This window comes from Ursus americanus, chromosome 10, assembly GCF_024610735.1.
Source record: "Ursus americanus isolate L20-20 chromosome 10, mUrsAme1.1.p, whole genome shotgun sequence".
In the NCBI taxonomy this organism is placed as follows: Eukaryota; Metazoa; Chordata; class Mammalia; order Carnivora; family Ursidae; genus Ursus; species Ursus americanus.
The window spans coordinates 32,359,679-32,365,749 of record NC_142136.1 but is presented as its reverse complement, the minus strand read 5'-3'; positions in this window follow the sequence as shown (position 1 = coordinate 32,365,749).

The following is a 6,071-nucleotide window of genomic DNA, read 5'->3' as shown; positions in this document are numbered from 1 at the left end:
GGTTCTTTTGTTTAATCCATTCTCTCCATATGCTGTTGGCTGGCCTACTCAGGAGCTCGAGCCTCTGCCTGTGGCCTTGGGGAAAGATGTGTGGCCTCAGTTTTGAGTCAGGAAGGGTAGCTTCTCTACGTGACTCTGCCTCCGACTCGTGTTCAATTGCTTTGGTTCAGTTTTTCAAATGCCAATAAAGCTGAAAGTATCACTAGTGTTCCCCACATAAATCTCTTTTTGTCTAAGAGTAATGGTGAAGTCCTTGTATTAGGAACTATGAAGTCTAGTTGGGTAGCGTTATTCGAAAATGCATATGTGTCTGATGTTATGAGCCCCACGCAGAAACGGATTCTTTTGTAAGCAATTGTCCCGTGGACAGTTTACAAAATGCCAGCTGCTCAAGTAAAACAAAACAAAATAAAACTTGGCTGTGGACGTGAAAAAAATTAAAAACAGAAGGTTAATTTTAAAAATGAAAGCACTTTTATTGGATTTAACCAACAAGTAAATTGAAAACAATAAAAATTAATTTAAAACACTCTCGAGTTCCAGAAATACAATTGCTAACTGCCTTCCTTCTCCTCCCCACTCCTCAGGAGATCATTGACCTTAACTTCACTGAGAAAGTAGACCACCCCGGGCAAAATCCCTTCAAACGCATTGCCCAGACCTCACCTGCAGGGGCTCCAAGAAGGCTGCTGGAAGAGGAACAGACTGATGACTGCGCAGCCGCATTCTTGACTCCTTTCCTTCTGTCAAGTACAAGAGAGCCTCTCCTCTTGCTTAGCTAAGCCTCCTGGAGAGCAAGTCCTCCACCTGGGCTTTGCCTCCATCCTCGAAAGCAGTTCTTGGATCCTCCCTCGTTGGGGACCTGGTTCCATCAGTGAATCTGTCTCTCTTATAACTTCCGTCTCTCCTGGTTCTTTCCAGTTTTTTCCATTAACAATTCAACATGCTTCAGCTCTTTCCTCCGATGGGAGTGTGTGTATGTATTTGGACACATATATACATTTATTACATATACAAACCCGTCTATGTTGCAACTTACTTAGACATTCCCTTGTCAGTAGACATTTGGTTTGTTAACACCTTTTTGCTCTTATAAACATGTTCCTGTCCCTTACACACAAGTGTGACAGTTTCTCTAGGGCGATGGTCCTCAAGGGTCCTATCCCAGACCCATTAAGATAAAATCTCCAAGGCTGTTTCTTAAAAACCTTGCAGATCATTCTACTGAGCAGCTTTAGGGGAGAACTGTAGCTTTAGGGTGAGGAGCAGAAAATCTGGGTAAGAGGGAATGCACATCTCCCAATTTATTTCCTACTGCACAACTGCTCCCCAGTGTAGCGGGACCTATCTTCTAGCCTATCAGTATGGGAAGATTTTTTTTTTCTGCTTTCTTTTCACTATGTGGTGTTGTCAGACACTTCCGTTTTTCCCAATCCAGTGTGAAATTGCATTTCAAATGATGTTTGTTTTTATTGCACTTACTAGTGAAGCAGAGCATTTTGTCATATATTCTTCCCTTCTGGTTTTTTCTTCTCTAAGTTGCCTGTTCACATTTCTTGTCTATGTTTCTGTTGGTGTGTTTGTCTTTTCCTCATTGATTTATAGATGGCATCCAAAATATATTCTGTATAATAGTCTTTTTTCTATATTTACAAAGTATCGTCTCCCAGTCTGTTGCTAGTCCTTTAAATGTGTAAGTTCTTGGACAATACCACCTGGGTTCAGTTTCCAGCTCTACTGCTCAGGTTAAGTTGTTTTTCTTTTCTAGAACTGAAATGGACTATTCTTAGACTTTCTATTTCATGTGGATTCCAGCATCAGTTAGTGAAGTCTGATGAAAATATTCTTTTGAGACTCTGCAGTTGCATTGACTTTGTAGATTCATTGACATCTTTAAGAAACTGAGTCTTCCCTTTCTTGAAAATGGGGTATTTCTCCATTTATCTAGGTCTTTCTTGATGATCCTTCACATAATTTTAGTATTTAAAGTGTTTGCCTTGATATATACCTGTAGCTTTTATTGCTGCTGCAAATTGGATCCTTTTATTGTGATTTTTACTTGGTTATTACTGACGCTGAAGAAGGCTATCAATTTTTATATGGTGATACTTATCAAGTAATCTCGTAAAGTCTTATTGCCTGGAGAATATTTTGGGTTCTTTATGTATACAATCTTATTGACTGCAAATGACAATTTGGGTTTTGTTTACTTTTCAAATCCTTCTCTATCTTATTTCTTTTTCCTGTTCTTGTCTGTTGCCATGCTGAATAGCAGCATTGTGTAAAACACCGCGATGTGTTGCCCAGATGCCCCTTCAAGGAGGAGCCTGTTGTTCCGCCTGCTGAGAGCACCTCGCTTGGTAGGCCCCTTCCTTCCAGGAGTGCTTCAGCTACAGAGAGCCGCCTTGTCCAAGGTCACACCTCTTCCTTGGACCGCACCACCTCCAATGGTGATGGACCTGTCCAGCTTGGGACAACTCAGAAGAGTCATTCTAGCTCTATAGCTTCCCGCAGACTGGCTGTGACTGTTGTTGGGTCTGCTTCACACTTCAATGTTTCCCTCACCCAATCCGGCTTCCTTCCCCACTCTCTCATTGGTCTTGACCCTAAGGGCACTTCTTAATAAAGATCTGGCATGCCAAAATCCATCTCAGAGTCTATTCTCAGAACATCAACCATGATACAATGATTGGGAGCTTTGCAGGGAATACCTCGCTATCAATCAGAATTTGGGTTACAAGCAACAGAGAAAGGCTCTGGGTTGTCTGGGCAGAAAGTAAGCTCCATGAATGCGGGGATGTTCATCTTTTATTTACCAGTGTACTGTATGCATGTACAAGGGGAAAACAACTGTTGAGGGCACATAGGGTAGCTCCGAAATGATAGGGAAAACCAGAGACATAGGCTTGGAAGAGCAGAAAAAAAATAAAAGGAGTTTTGGAAAACAGGGCCACAGCCAAACTCAAACGTACAGTGAGGACATGGCTACAGCAATGGGCATCTTCACTTACACAAATGCCTCTGAATTTATGGATTCCCCATGTTGCTGCCTCCCCTGCCAAAGAAATCCTCCACCGTCCTTTTTATTCATAGCATAGAATAAAATTATATTTTCAGAATTATATTTCAAAATTAAGGTCCAGAATGGAGTGTCATGTGTTATAACCCTAGCTGCCACAGGCATGGATCTTTTTAGCTTTGGATGTGGGAGATGGGCTCTAGTCCTCACCGGGGCCTTTGAAATCAGGAACTCCCCAAACAGCGATGGGAGTTCAGATGCTGGGCAGCCAAAAACATGAAAAAACCATTGTAACTTCTAAAATTTTACGAAAAGGCAGTAGCATGCAAGTAAATGTTTAACAACTGGCACTCTGGGGGTGGGAGGGAGGCACTGATCTGTAGCATTTGCCGATTTCTGGGTGAAAGTATCCCACCATGCCGAATTTCAAGCTAGCTGTGTGGTGTTTCTTAACACACGGTTGGGAAGAGACGAACTCAATCCTCTCGCACGATTGCAAGTAGCAGGACGGTCATTATAAGCTTGGTTTCTCCTTTTCCACACACAAAATCTCCTGTTCCCTTTAGTTACAGCCCTTCACAGCTGTTAGTAATGGAAAGACTGTCTACGCCGGCTAGCTCCACCACCTCAAATCACTCATTCCTCATTCTGACTCCAAGTCCATCCACTCTAATACATATTATCTAATTAGGCTGTGGTGGCTAAATTCCCTGAACACTTTTCTGTACTTACGGTAGCATTTTCTACCGTAAACTTTTGTGTCGTGAAACTCTTCCATTAGTGTCTGCACCGTCCCATTCTTCAGCGGTCTGTCTGATTCTCAACCCAGTCTTTCTCAGTCTCTTTTATAAAATCTCCCTTTTTCTGTCCTCCCCTTGAATGCCACGATTCCTCACGGTTCAATCTTGGACTCTCTTCACATTCTGCACCACCATCTATAAAATATAGACTCCTGATTCTACCTCTTGAGTCTTGTTCTTTCCATTGAGTTCCAGAGCTATACAAGTAGTTCAAACTGTTTTTGGATAATTTTACCCAGAAGTCTCCTTGGCACTTCAAACTTGACATGATTAAAACTGAACCTATCACTTTCCACTCATCTTACTCCTTGCTCTGTCCCCTACCATCTTCCACCATCCCAAGCCAAAACCTTCTTTTCCTTCTATGCTCCTTATCAAAACCAGAAACACATGAGTGGTTTTCAAGTCTTCTCTTTCCCTAACCCACATCAAATTATCACCTAGTCTCCTAGATTCTTCCATTTGCAATCCCATGGCTTAAGGTGAAGACACCATTGACTCTTGATGAATGCGATATCTTCCTCATTGGCTTTCTTGCCCCACTACAAGTTATCTACCCCCGAACCTAGTGTTCTTGTTCAAAGGCACATCTGATATTGCCATCTTTCTACTTAAAATCCTTCAATGATTTCTAAAAGTGCTCAGGAAAAAAATATACTTTAGCAAGACATCCATTGTCCGTATTGCTAATTGTAACTGACCCCTCAACATCCATTCCCAATCCTAGTCCCTGTGAAAGAACAAAATTTCAGCTGAGTAAATGTGAAGCTCCAATTGGCTTTATTAAGCAGTATGTGAGTCAGGCAGCATATCATCTAGCAAATAGAAAGGCTCTCTGAGGAGCTGCACAAAATGGAAAGTTTTTATAGGAAGGAGGTGGGCAAGGGAGTTATTAGCAAAAGAAAACAAAATATTTTTTCAGGCAACTCCCTAAGGAGGAAGAGGAGGGGGTCTTATCATGCGGATTACCTCATCTTCTTTTGGTGGGATAGAGAGGACCCCTGTGATAGATTCTCTCACTGGTACTGACCAGAAAATTTCCGACTGACTGGTTAAAACTACATTTCTGGGGGAGGTTGAAATTGCAACTGGGTGAGGAATTGAGCCTCGTGTGGTGACATGGCCTAGCATAAGTGACTCCATTTTGCACCTGTGATTTTCTTTTTGACACCTTCTATTATACAACAAAGAGATTTTAGAAATGGACACTTACTTCCGAGGTAGATCCTGCTTAGTCTACCCCAAAATGATGATCCCATCACCCTTGTCAATGATTGATTTGGGATTCCCAGGGCTGAGACAATTAATGCTGGGGATCCTGCTGGTAACATTTATTGATGGAGCCGTGGATATGGTGACTAAGTTGATCCAATCTAAGACTGAAATGAAAAGTTTCATTCCACAATTAGGAGAGTTCTTTCTCTTCCCATGTTGCAGTAAACAAACAAACAAAATGTAATCTTGGGTGTGATCTTAATAGGCTGCTACCTTACTCTTGATTATTCTTGGCTGCTATCTTAGTAGGCTGAAGTTCGTACTGTGGAGAACAAAGCAAAATAATGGAAGAAACCAACTAAGCCTGAACATGCTGTGACTTATTTTTTTAAGCTGATTTGAAATCATCCTAAACATTATAAGGCTATGATCTAGTCCCTAATTACCTTTCTAGTGGTATCTCTTCTTATTTGTCTTTTTACACTCAAAGTGTCATTTGAGGACCAGCAGCATTGGTATCACCAGAGAACTGGGTAGAAATACAGAACCTCAGGCCCCAGCCTAGACCTGCTGAATCAGAATCTGCATTTTAATAAGATTCCGAGGTGGCCATGTGCACACTAGAGTCTGAGCAGTGTTGGTCTTGACCAGTGGTTCTCCAAGCACGGCTCTCAGACCAGCAGCATGAGCATCAATTATCACCTGTGAACTCATTAGGAATACACATGCTCAGGCCCCGGGACTACTGAATCAGAACCCCTGGGGTGGCGTTCCCAGCAACCTGTGCTTTGTTTTGTTTTCATTTATTTCACATCTTTTTTTTAAATTTAAATTCAATTGATTAACATATAATGTTTGTTTGTCTCAGGGGTACAGGTCTGTGATTCATCAGTCTTATATAATACCCAGTGCTCATTACAACACATACCCCCCCAATGTCCATCACCCAGTTACCCCACGACTCCACCTCCCTCCCTTCCAGCAACCCTCAGTTTGTATCCTATGATTAAGAGTCTCTAATGGTTTGTCTCCCTCTC